Below are 14,701 nucleotides of genomic sequence, written 5' to 3' on the forward strand. Positions count from 1 at the left end.
TCATCAAAACATTATCGATGTGCAATTCTGACTTAAGCCCTTTTTCCCAAACATCAGAGAATTGTAATGTACAATAATTCTCCTATCTGCTTTTTCATGAATTTTGTAGGAGACGAAAAACCATTTTTAGGATCATCTGCTTTCACATGTAAATTTTGACATGTTTTGTAGTAAATAGATAGTTGAATTTACTACAAAACATGTCAAAAAATATATGAAAACAGGAGGTGACTATAAAAAAAGTTTTTAGTCTCTCTTACAAAACTCATGAAAAACAAATCGGAGATATGTCACATCGGTGACTATATCCAGGGAATGTCTAAAAAATATACTTTGGTGTCCCAAGAACCAAATATAACCTACAGTCCATCTAATTTACTTACCGTTGCACGTCATTATCTACGCCAGAGATCTAAGTTGACATAGTTGCCAAAGTATAAAAAGATCCTGAATCCATTTTAAATCAAATTTATCACATAATTATTGTAAACGTGGATTATACAACAAAACAAATTAATATTCAATGTAAATAAGTAAAAACTTAAGAAATAGAGAACAAGAATTAAGTTATAATCTTTTAAGATTTGCAGTGCAAGCGTTTTTGCACTGCATTGTTAATAATTAAAAAACGGCAACTCTTGGCAAAAAGCCTGTAGGTTTCTTTGTATAAGTATGTCTACAATAACAACTAAAAAAGTTGTCAGATACCTCGATTATTCCAAGTCGTTATAAAATTAGGTGAAATTTATATTTTTATAGTAGAGGATCTTTTTATAGTAAAGTAAATAATAAAAACAGTAAATATAATAAATAAAACAGATACTTATAGTAAAGAATATAAACAAATATGAAGTGTCATCACCGCAACTGTCAAATAAATGTTACCAATTTATTCTAAAATGTCACCTTCGTTCGATTACAGTTACAGTGTGATCCGAACAAATCTGCTTCATAAAAACGCTTTATAATCCATTTATACAAATTAAATGAAACATATTATTGTGTATTTCTTTAGGTTAACATTAATAGAAATCTTCAAATATTATTTTTACGCGTATATAATAAAATATGTCTAGTGTCTGTAATTCCAGTGTACTCGGCAAAGTGATTCTAAAAAAGAACACACCTACCGCCTAAATATTTCGTGTTGGTATCATGCGACGTCACAGGCTACGACGCGGATGACGCGCAACAGTTAGTAAATTAGACGAAGTATGTAGATATATACAGGGTGTAACAAAAATACAGGTCATAAATTTAATCACATATTCTGGGACCAAAAATAGTTTGATTGGACCTAACTTACCTTAGTACAAATGTGCACACAAGAAAAGTTACAGCCCTTTGATGTTATATATTATATATATAATAGCACTAAGGGCCTTAGAGGCCCATGGCTTGAAAAGTTTGTTTTTTTTCTTCATTTTCACGTTTCTTTATGTACTGAGATCTTCTCTGGCTTGATATGTGATTTTTCTTCATTCCTTCCTGTTATTCATTTTTCTTTTCTGACCCTGTAGCACCATTCTTTCCAAATCTTTTTCGACCTCTTGCTTCCATCTATTTTTCGGCCTTCCTCTTCTCTTTCTTGAAGCTGTAGTGTAGTTTAGTACCCTTTTTGGAGTCCTCGTGTTTGGCATCCTTTCAATGTGACTTCGCCATCTAAGTCTCTGTGCCTTTATCACTCATTTGAAGTTACAAGATGAAGTGATTTTTTCCAATATATCGAAAACTATTAGAGATTTTTTATTGAAAATGGACATGTGGCATTATTATGGCAGCAGTATCTTACGAAAAAACTATAGTAAAATTTGGACACCCCATAAAAATTTTATAGGGGTTTTGTTCCTATAAACCCCCCCCCCCAAACTTTTGTGCATGTTTCAATTTAATTATTATTGTAGTACCATTTAAACACAACGTTTTAAAAACTTTTTTGCCTCTTATTGCTTTTTCGAAAAGTCAATTTTTATCGAAATATTTTGAATATTTGTCAAATCCACCACATATTTTTATATGGTTAAGTACGATTATGGAGACTTAATAATAATATGCAGACTTATTTATGCTTTACATTTTTAGGTATATTTTGAACCATAGTAAAAAAGAAGCCAGATCTCGATAAAATACAAAGAGGCAAAAATGTTTTAAAAACATTCTGTTTAACTAATGGTACCTCAGTAATAGTTTAATTGGAACGTACACAAACATTTGGGGGGTTTAAAGGAACAAAACCCCCATAAAATTTTTATGTAGACATGTTAAAAAAGAAGTCGCAACTCGATAAAAACTGCCTTATCTGAAAAATACTAAGAAACAAAAATATTGAATTTAACTAATGGTACCACAATAATAAAATTTAATTGGAATGTACACAAAAGTTTGGGAGGATCTAAGGGATCAAAACCCCCATAAAATTTTTATGGGGTGCACAAATTTCACCATAATTTTTCTTTAAGATATTCCTGCCATAATAATGCCACATGTCCATTTTCAATAAAAAATCGCTAATAGTTTTCGATATAATCGAAAAAATCTATTTTCATTTTGTAATTTCAAAGGGCTGTAACTTTTTTTATGTGCATATTTGTACTAAGGTAAGTTAGGTTCATTCGAACTATTTTTGGTCCCAGAATATGTGATTTAATTTATGACCTGTATTTTTGTTACACCCTGTATACAGCCCATTACGCACCACCTTAAAAATTGGGCATTTTTGATGTCTCGAATTTCCTAAACATGTTGTTGCATCTAAGTGATTTTTTTATAATATTCTAGCCTAGGCCCTAGGCTATAGGTTAAGTACCTCCTTATGCTTGTCATACACGGGGAGCTATACTGTAATATATATTATATCACATCGCTCTCTATAGTAATGAGTGAGCCTGCACATACGGAACCATTTGTTTCCTGTCTGCAGGCTCACTCATTACTATAGAGAGCGATATGATATACAGTCGGAAAAATGAAAGAATACCCATGAACGATCACATCAATCACTTATTTTGTATTTGCTGTCTTTTTCTATAAATAACAAACGTTTGTTATAGAAAAAGATAGCAAATACAAAATAAGTGATTGATGTGATCGTTCATGGGTATTCTTTCATTTTTCCGACTGTAATGTACATATATTACAGCATAGCTCCCTGTGCATGACAAGCTTAAGGAGGTAACCTATAGCCTAGTCTATAATATTATAAAAAAATCACTTAGATGAAACAACAGGTTTAGGAAATTCGAGACATCAAAAATACCCCATATTTAAGGTGGTGCGTTAATTTCTTGGAGAAGTGTATTGTAATTTAATGTAAATAATGTAATATCCAATAATTGTAATTTAATATAAGATGTAATATAAGTTCCTTAAAAAATATATTTTTTATTTCCCACGACATTAGATGGATGTTCGGCAGCAAGACATTGGACCAAACTGGGACGTCCTATGAAGGCCCAATTGACGTCCACCGAATGTCCCTTCGGATGTTAAGTGGACCTCCATTGAACGTTTGGCAACGTGGCATTTGGACCAAAATTGGACGTCCTGTTAAGGTCCAATTCACGTCCCCTAGGACGTCCGGTTAAGGTCCAACAATTTACTTCCGATTAAGTTCCAATTTACGTCCGATTAAGGTCCCATTTACGTCCGATGAAGGTCCAATTTACGTCCTATTAAGGTCCAATTTACGTCCGATTAAGGTCCAATTTACGTCCGATTAAGGTCCAATTTACGTCCGATTAAGGTCCCATTTACGTCCGATTAAGGTCCAATTTACGTCCTATTAAGGTCCAATTTACGTTCGGTTAAGGTCCAATTTACGTCCGATTAAGGTCCAATTTACGTCCGATTAAGGTCCAATTTATGTCCGATTAAGGTCCAATTTACTTCCGATTAAGGTCCAATTTACGTCCGATTAAGGTCCAATTTACGTCCCCTAGGACGTCCGATTAAGGTCCAAATTACGTCCGATTAAGGTCCAATATACGTCCCCTCGGACCTTAGATGGACGTCCAATGGACGTTCGGTAGCGCGACATTTGGACCAAAATAGGACGTATAAAGAACGTTCCTCGGTCGAAAACGGACGTCCAATGGACGTCCCTAAAGTCCGTGAAGGACGTCCAATGGACGTCCTTGTGCTATTAGGGATATCTTACATACAAAGATATATTTCTTAGGCAATATGCCAAGTCGATCTTTCTTAAATATTAATAAAGTTTCTTTATGTCAAGAATTTTTTTCTCTCGGTGTACGTGAGACATATCATGCGCTGAATGAATATTAGGAGAATACCATAACGGGTTCAGAGCGGGTAGATCGACAATTAGTTATTATAATATACATACGGTGGAGCAAATAGTTCAAAAATCGAGAGAATACAACAGAGAACTGCACCTAATTAAAATTGATACAATCAATCGGACGATAATTATGGAGGAGCTAGAAAATGGGGTCCCAGAAAAATTAAGACATGCTAGCAGTGAGCCTAAAGAACAGCAGAGGAAGCATCAGTTTTAACGAAACAACTTCTAAGAAGATGGCGTAAATGATAAACAATGGCGTGAAACAATCTCCCCGATACTATTTAATCTAATATTGAAAGTAATCATGAGGACAAACTTTGCAAACAAAAACATTATTACAGATCAACTTTAACTAGTAGCATATGTAGATGATCTAGTCGTCATAACGAAGACGAAGATGACACTTATAAAAGCACTTGGAAAATTAGATAAGGAAGCGAAGAGAATATGACTAGAGATAAATCAGCACAAAACAAAATAAATGACGATGGGGAAGGATAACACAACAACTCAGAAATATGTAATACTATCTACAGAACCATAAATTTGAAACTGTATCCATCTCTAGATACTTGGGACTAACAATAGAGAAAACCGGAAAGAGAGAGCAGAGGAAAGAATTCTGAAAGGTAGTAAAACATATGGAATGAATCTAAGTCTGCTGAGAATCAAGAATCTATGGATAATGTGAACCTATATAAGAGCTGTTGTTACATATGGTATGGAAACAACGACGATTAACAAGAAAGAGGAAGATAGCTTTTTGAAATTTGAAAGAAAAATCATAAAAGCAATACTGGGTCACAATGTAACAAGAGAGTGAGAAATAAGAATGAAATGAATACCGAAATTGAAGAAGAATTAAAGAGAGAAAATATAGTCAGATACATAAAATCAACCCAACGCAAATACGGAACCTCTAGGCGTCCCGAGAGACTTTTTCAGGACACCGGGACAAATCGTTAAAAAATGGGACAATCTCGTTTTTACGGGACGTTTGGTCACCCTAACGTAAGACAACGGACGAGAAGGACACAAAGGGGGTCTACATGGAAGTAAAAGTCAAAAAGAAATTCTTACACCAACCAGATACAAAAAGAAACGGAATGACAATGAATGACGGAGGAAATCTTAGATTTAAGGGAAGAAAGACGTCACCATAAAAACAAAGATAATCTGATGTACAAAAATGTGGATAAACAAATAAAATCAAAAATTAAGCAGGCAAAAGAACAATGCGAAGAATTAGAAGAACGCCAGAAAAGACATGGCAGTTTTTACACACATAAAAAAATTAAGGAATTAACTCGGAGCAACAGAAAAAGAAAACCGGGAATACTAAAAGATACAAATGGGAAACTTGTGTTGAGTACTAGGAAAAATTAAAGAGATGGACAGAATATATAAATATATTGTTCAAAGACAATAGAACAGATGGTTCAGAACAGAGAAGATGATATGGTGCTAAAGATATTAAAAGGAGAAATTAAATTGACATTAAAAAACAGCAAAAATGGTAATGTAGAAAGCTTAAAATGCACAAATAATGAAACTTTAGACATTATCGTAGACTTATTTAACACAGTGTACAAAACAGGAAAGATACCAAAACAATGGTTACTCTTTACCTTTTGTGCTATCCCTAAAAATACAAACGCTAAAGATTGCAGCGAATACAGAACAATATTATTAATAAGTCGCATTCTCAAATTATTCTTGAAAATAATAGATGGTCGTATAAATAAGAAACTGGAAGAAGGAATACATGATACTAAGTTTGGGTTCAGAAACAGATCAGGAACCAGAGAGGCGTTATTTGCTTTTAATGTGTTAGCTCAAAGATCCATGGACATGAATGTCGATGTGTATGTTTGTTACGTTGATTTTGAGAAAGCATTTTACAAAGAAGACATGAAAAATTAGTCTAAATTCTAAAGACAAAAACATAGATAGAAGGGGCTTACGAATAATATCAAACCTTTACTGGAACCAAAGAACACAAATTGTAGTGGATAACGAACCCAGTCCAGAAATTGAAATCAGGAGAGGAGTTAGGCAGGTAGGTTAGAAGAGTTAGGAAAGTATTATGTTTCCATTACTCTTTAATGCATATAGTGAAGCCATTTTTGAAGAAGCATTACTATCTCAAAGTGAAGGGATAATAATTAACGGAAGATCTATTAAAAACATAAGATATGCAGATGACACCGTGATTATGGAAAGCTCTGCTGAACATTTCCAATTACTACTAAACAAAACAAACAGTTTCTGTGAAGAATATGGACTAAAACTGAATATAAAAAAGACCAAATACATGATAATAACTAAGAAGACAAACATAGAAACAAGCATACATTTGGGAAATGTAGCGATAGAAAGGGTTGATAAATACAAATACCTAGGAACCTGGGTTTCAGAGAAAAATGATCAAACAACAGAAATAAGGACCAGGATAGAAATAGCAAGAAACGCGTTTGTAAAAATGAAACGAATTCACTGCAACAAAGACCTTAGCTTACGACTGAGAGTAAGAGCTTTGAGATGCTACGTGTTCTCGATACTGCAATATGGACTTGAAAGCTGGACATTGAAGCAAGAACACATAAATAAAGCTACAGTCATTTGAAATGTGGTGTTACAGAAGGATGCTTAGAATAGCATGGACACAGAACAAAACGAACACGGAGGTATTGCGAGTAATAGGTAAAGGATGCGAAATAATAAACACAATAAAAATAAGAAAGTTAGATTATCTGGGACACGTAATGAGGGGACAGCGATATGAAATGCTAAGACTGAAAATACAGGGAAAGATAAGAGTCGGAAGGAGTATAGGAAGAAGGAGAGTGACATGGTTGAAGAATTTAAGGGACTGGTTTAAATAAATGCAGTTCAATAGAACTCTTCAGAGCAGCGGTAGATAGAGTAAAGATAGTGATGATGATATCCAACCTCCGATTAGGAGACGACACTTAAAGAAGAAGAAATGAAAGGATATCCTGAGAGGGAAAGACCCATTCAAGGTTATGATGTCAAAAGAAGAAGAATAGTTAAATTCACCACTTAATTTTCACCCTATTATCACCTGTCCCTATTTTTTAAAAAATCTTCAAAAAGTGCGTTACGCAATAGTTAAAGGCCCATTAGAGTGCGTTACGCAGGGGGGAGGGGAGTCAAAAATCTTCAAAAATCGCATTACGTAATACTTGAACGCTTAGGTCTGGATCCCGCGTATGAAAAAAAAGTTGATTAATAGCATGCTGAAAATTTGTTAATAGCTTAAGGGTGTCTAGTCAGACAAACATTGATATATGGGAACACTGGAACAGGGGAAGTTTTAACTGTGGAACAGGTTAAAAATTTGGAACGGTCAGACCACGAAAACGGCACATGTATTTTGTCCGACAGAACAGACTTAAACTCTCCGAACAGAGATTAAACTCTCATGCAAAAATCAGACTGCTATTTATCACCAAATTGGCGTTTTAATGAGTGAAACATGTAGAATATGTCAAATGACAGGAATTATGACAGGTGATAAATAGCAGTCTGATTTTTGCATGAGAGTTTAATCTCTGTTCGGAGAGTTTATGTCTGTTCTGTCGGAAAAAATAAATGTGCCATTTTCGTGTTCTGACCGTTTCAAATTTTTAACCTGTTCCACAATTAAAACTGCCCCTGTTACAGTGTTCCCATATATCAAAGTTTATCCAACTAGACACCCTTAAGCTATTAACAAATTTTCAGCTTGCTATTAATCAACTTTTTTTTTCATACGCGGGATCCAGACCTAGCTCCCTTATTTATTTATTTCTAAGGCGGTACGAAGTTCGCCGGGTAAGCTAGTTTTTAATTAAATATTTTTTAAACTTTGTAGTCACTTAATGCAAAACTACTTCTTACTTAAAATTGTATAACGATATTATCAGTAGTAACTGCACAAGAGCTCTAAAATTATATATTAATTTTAGAGTTCCAGTGCAATTTGTTGTGATTATTTCATGAATAAAACTGTTCAAAACGAAAATTTTATTGTAATTTATTTATGTAAGTACAAATTAGTACAATTAAACACAAAGTTTTTATAAATATTTGACGATTGAAAGTATCACTTTTATAATTTTTAAAACATTAATTGTCATTAATGTCACTGAATGTATTTTTCGTAGCAACGAAGGGCATCTGACGTAATATACTTAACGACGGGCAATTATCAAAAATTATCGATTTATTTCAGATTTCTGTAGCTTTCTATTGGTCAGAATCTCCTATGAATGAAAGAATCACTAAAATGATGTTAGAGCTCATATTCTCTTATTCAGTATTTGATTGGGGTTTCACGTGTCCGAAATTGCAAGTTATATATTTTGGAAAATATTGCTCATTAGTATTCTACGTCAAAATTTTATGATATTACGAAACAGACGTGGTGCGTATCTTAATATTATTACAGATAAACAGATTCAACTGAAACCATCCAGGTCACTTGAGCCGCATTAACCAAGTCGTTCATTTGAATTTATTTCATAATTTTGCCCCTCACTATATATACTTAGCTAAGTAACTTAGCGTCTATATTGGTTGGTATATCAGTTACATTATGAACTAATATATAATATAATCTTTTGTTAGTTAGTTACATAAATAAATGATTTAAAAGGAAAAAATGACTTGTGATTGTAATTGAGAGAGGTGGAAAACCCCATAAGATGTATAACATGGGAGTAAAGTGCCTTTTCCTCCCTTGAATAATTCCTCGAAGTAAACTTCATTCTCGGGAGGAAAAGTAGCACTTTGCTCCCTTGTTATGCAAATAGCTATTTGGTATTATTTATTTTAATATTACTGAAAAAGTATTGCACATTTATCATAATTCTTAGTATTCAATGCTTAGATAAACAACTATAGGTTTATTTCAAGTAGCTATACAGGGTGAGGCAAATAAAGGGCCTATTAGAAATATCTCGAGAACTAAAGGCAACAGAATCATGAAAATTTGAATTAAGGGGTTTTGAAGAGTCATCTATTTGAGTCATATTTTCATCTATTTGCTACTTCCGGTCATACCGGAAGTTGCTTATAACTTCGTTTTTTTAAATGGGACACCCTGTATATTTTTACGTTTTTGCATTCTCTTTGATGTCTTCTTTCTTAAAATACGAGGTTTTGTAATGTTATACAGGGTATTTTCAAAGATAATTACGTTTTTTTTTTATTAATTTCGTAGCAATATTCACACCCTGTAGGATTGTAGTACTTTGACATCTAAAACTCTACTTACGTTCAAATAATTTTTAATATAGTCTACTATTGTTAAGAATCATTAGTATAGATAAATTTTTAATTTTAGTATACAGGGTTGGTCGAAACTCGGAATGAGTATTTTCTGGGTGTTCTTAAATGGAACACCCTGATATTGATATTTTATGGTACTTTTTTATTTCTTAAGCATTCCCTATACCTAACTGCTTTAATTTGTGCTTAATTGTTAATCGCGCCAACAATCTTAACTACGTAGGTATTTTGATAGCTAAACCATTATTGGTAATTTTAAGGATCAGTCTGGATTAATATGTACTTATTTCTGAAAAATTATTTGTGATTGAATATTTTCACGGCCAACCTAATACAATTTTACGTATTTTTTTTGCAATTAATGTTTAGCTTGAATCACCAATAACTCACAAACTAAAGCAGTTAGGTATAGGGAATACTTATAAAATAAAAAAGTACTATGAAATATGATTTCACTACAATACTAAAATACAGGATGTTTCATTTAAGATAACTCAGAAAATGTTCATTTCGAGTTTCGACCAACCCTGTATACTAAAATTTCAAAATTAGCTATACTAATGATTCTTAACAATAATAGACTATATTCAAAATCACTTGAACGTAAGCAGAGTCTTTAATATCAAACTATTACAATTCTACAGGGTGTGAATTTTGCTACGAAATTAATAAAAAAACGTAAATATCTTTTAAAATACCCTGTATAATATTACAAAACCTCATATTTTAAGAAAGAAGATATTGAGAAGAATCCAAAAATGTAAAAATATACAGGGTGTCCCATTTAAACAAACGAAGTTTGCAACTTCCGGTATCACCGGAAGTTGCAAAGAGATGAAAATACTTTCATTTAATAGATCATCCTTCAAAACCCCTTTATTCCAATTTTCATGATTCTGTTACCTTTAGTTCTCGAGATATTTCTAATAGGCCAGTTATCTGCCTCACCCTATATAGTAGAATATTTTATAACCTTTTCTAATTGAGACGAAATTAACAAATATCTTCTTTTGGGTGTTATTTAGTTCATGTAAAATCTCAGTTTATGTCAAACTATAATAAATAAACATGGATTCCCTACAGATTTTACTGTACCCAAGTATGAAAAATGGAAGTGGGAAAGTACTGACTGAGCTTTCGAGCTTCTGTCATGTTGTATAATCTGTGTATATTTTTAATATACACGGATTATACGACATATGACAGAAGCTCGAAACAAATAATTGTGAACGAAAAGCCCTATTAATCATCTCTAAAATATTAGTCCATTCAAAATATCAACATTTTAAATATTATGGTTTTGCCTATATATATCAAATAGGTGATTTGTATCGATGTATGTAGATAAATAAAAGTAAAACAGACTAAGAGTATCTTCTTCTTTAAATGCCGTCTCCTAATCGGAGGTTGGATATCATCATCACTATCTTTACTCTATCTACCACTGCTCTGAAGAGTTCTATGAAACTGCCCTTAAATTTTTCAACCATGACACTTTCCTTATTTCTCTTATCTTTCCCTGTATTATCCGCCTCAGCATTTCATATTGTTCAGATATTTGTAATTTTCTTATTTTTGTGTTCGTTTGTGTTTTTATGTTCGTTTTCTTCCGTGCTCATGCTATTCTAAAGTTGTGCCCACTACGGAGAGCAATGGATTGTATCCTCGCTCCGACCCTTGCTCCCTGGTATTTATATTCGTGAATTCTCGCATTTAAAATATGTATTTATTTTACATAGCGATCTAAACTATATTATCGATCGCTATGTAAAATAAATACATTATTTTAAATGCGAGAATTCGAATATAACGAATATAAATACCAGGGACCAAGGGGGTCGGAGCGAGAATATAATCCATTGCTCTCCGTAGTGAGCAAACCCTAAGCATCCTTCTGTAAAACTACATTTTAAATGACTGTAACTTTATGTGTTCTTGTTTTAATGTCAAGCTTTCAAGTCCATATTCTAGTATCGGAAACACGTAGCATCTCAGAGCAAAGAAGATGATAAAAGAGTCAAATATCAAATAAAGCAAGGATCTTAATTGTCACAAGAATATTAAAGAAAATGTCTAAGAAGATTAAAAGGAATGGACGCTAAAGAATATTATAAACCGATATTGGTAAAATATGACACGATTTTTTTAATCATTTCGTGCTAACATTAAGAAAGAAACATTTACACTTTTTATAAAAAATCATAATAGAGACAATTTGTAATTTATTAAAGTATAATTAAATTTTCTGAGTTCTTTTAATTTATTGCATTAAACCATTCAGTAACAATTTAAGACCACAAGCAACCGCGATAACATAGAGTTGCAAAAATGCAATAACATTGTTTAAACAATGAGTAATATCCATGAATTTGCACTATTTAGGACAATTATTTAGGTAACCGTTTAATTCCCATAATTATTTTTACATAAGCGAAAAATAGAAAGTACATAGGTAGGTAGGTACATTTTCTTTAATCGGTCATGAATTTATTTATCCACAATGTTTAACTATACTGAGCTGTATAAAGAAAATTTGTAGACCTCTTCTAATCTTAAAACCCGTAAAGTACTTTTGTACCATGTCATAATCGTATTTATTTTGTTATACCCCTTTTAGGATGTATATAGATGTCCACCTTTCATTCCAGAACTTCCGCGTAGACCTTTTGTATCAAATTTACCTGTTTTATGGACTTTCTATTTTTTTTGTATCTACTATTGTATACATACAGTTAAGAATTTTAATAGCTATTTGTGCCTGTTCAAATATTTAAACTTTCATGAGGTAATTTCTAAGAACCCCCCTGTATACAAATTAGTAGGTATGTTATATCAATAAAAAATTCTTATGAAACATAATTAGTGTTACTTTTATGCGAGTATTCAAAATGTCTAAAGCAAAACCTAACTCATTGTCAGGACCTTAATGCACTTAGGTATTATTTGACGTTAATTAAGATACGTTAATGTTGCTATTTTTTAGATAACTGTTTCTTCTAATTATTGGTAAAACTTGGGCTAAAACTGATGTTTTATCAGGGGTCGCAATTTTTTGGGTTTAGCCTGAACAGTAGTGAAAAGGCCAATCAGAACATTACGTTGCCAATTTGTTGGCGTTTTAGTAACACATACATTTTTTTTATACATATTATCATGTATACTATTTAATAATGGGTCTATTGAATAAAAAGAAGTATTTGCTTTTACTTAGAAGTATTTAAGTATTTACTTAATACTAATTGAATAAAGCCATTTCTTTAATGCTTTATTCAATTACTATTAAGTAAATACTTAAATACCAGGAAGTAAAAGCAAATACTTCTTTTTATTCAATAGACCTATTTATATACAATAAACATATTTATACATATGATTTAGCCACAATTAGCTGTAATTAAAATTACCTTTGATACATGTGTTTGTTATTTATTTATTTTGAAAATTTTTTGAAAACGATTTTCGAACTAGCAGTGGAAACCTCAAAAATAAATATAAAATAATTTTCATTACAACCAACTGTGATTTAATCGCATACACATTTATATATAATATCATAATATTGATAATATTATTATTGTCAATTCGCAAATTGATTTTGGCCCTTTATAATTTTTATAATTAACTTGAATAATGTTAAGCTATTTGATTTGGCATTGTTTTCTCGTACATAGAAAGCAATATCGACACCATATAATTTTTCTCACATTTTTATCAAAGTAACACAACAGTAAAAATAATAACGATTTAACATTTTTACTAACAAAATAATTATAAACGACTACCATAATATTGTAGCAATTTCAGGCAATTATAAAACGTAACCTCAAAGAGGCCGGTTTCAACCAAAGCACACTAACAAAGTAACATAAAAAGCTTCTGAATTTTCTAAAATCAATAAAATTTCCTTAAACTATGCGGTAAAGGACTTACCTGTCACATTAAATGTTCACATTACTGATGTGTTATTATTTTGAGGACTTTCACAACATATCTGTGTAGCACCACTAAACATTCTGCAAACCACCCCTCAAATAGAACTGTTCTACCCTAGCCTAAGTCAACTAAGGGTTGGATATGCCTGCGCAGAAGGATCCCCTTCTCGTCTCTCACTTGTCCGTTAATAGACCTTGAACGAATACTTTGCCAATTGTTGTCAGGACCGGTTCAAGCTGATAAGAAGGTCATGATGTGTCCTTCAAAAATTAGTTTTCTTAATTTAATAATATAAATGGTATAGAACAGTGGTTCTCAATTTTTTTGAGTCATGTACCACAAAATACTTTTTTATATGTTTGGTACCATCTAACTGAAATAACTACCTATCTAGATATGTAATCTAATTAACTGTAATAGTGGTGATTTTGACAGTTTTGTGTTTTGTGTACCACCGCAAATAATGATATGTACCACCAGTGGTACATGTACCACAGATTGAGAACCGCTAGTATAGAACATCTTGTGTGTCCTACATACATACCTACACACATATACAGTGATGAGCGCGCTAATAATATTAAGTTGTAAGATAAAAAGGAATGAAACTTGTGGAGGTGGGAAATTTAGCGATAAATACCTATAAATGTATATTCTATTTATGGTTTCCCATTTTGAGACGTATCAGAGGAGTATGTCAAATAAAACTGTCACTGTCAGAGTGGCAGTTGCCAAACTCGTCCGATACGACTAAAGGTGGGAAACAATAAATAGAATATAACCTTATAGGTTTTTATCGCCAAATTTTCCAACTCTAGTAATTTTATTTCTTTTTATCTCACAACTTAATATGTTTTCCATCTTTTAGTCTATTTTGCCGGTTATTAGCGGGCTCATCACTGTACATATGTTTTTGAACGACTTGCAATGGACATTCTCGGTACGCTTCCGATGACAGAGAAAGGAAACAAGTATTTACTTAATGGTCGCAAAGGATTATTTTTCAAAATGGCCCGAAATTCTACCCTTTGCTAATCAAGAAGCGACTACAATAGCAGAAGCATTCATAACACACGTAGTATCAAGACATTGAGTTACTTTAGAGTTGCATTCTGATAAAGGACGAGATTTTGAATCAGGATTATGGCAAAAATTAATGAAAATCTTGGG

At 32.4% G+C, this 14,701-nt stretch overlaps 1 protein-coding gene across 1 annotated transcript in view; it reads right to left on the bottom strand.

The window, feature by feature from the left end:
• LOC126884422 (E3 ubiquitin-protein ligase TRIM71) overlaps positions 1–13,673 on the bottom strand; it is a 254,659-nt gene extending 240,986 nt beyond the window's left edge. Inside the window, exon 1 of the mRNA XM_050650326.1 lies at positions 13,529–13,673. The gene's annotated coding sequence lies outside the window, so the exon portion shown is untranslated. The remainder of the gene's footprint in view (positions 1–13,528) is intronic.
• Between the last annotated feature and the right edge of the window lie 1,028 nt (positions 13,674–14,701).

Source organism: Diabrotica virgifera, chromosome 5 (assembly GCF_917563875.1).
Source record: "Diabrotica virgifera virgifera chromosome 5, PGI_DIABVI_V3a".
In the NCBI taxonomy this organism is placed as follows: Eukaryota; Metazoa; Arthropoda; class Insecta; order Coleoptera; family Chrysomelidae; genus Diabrotica; species Diabrotica virgifera.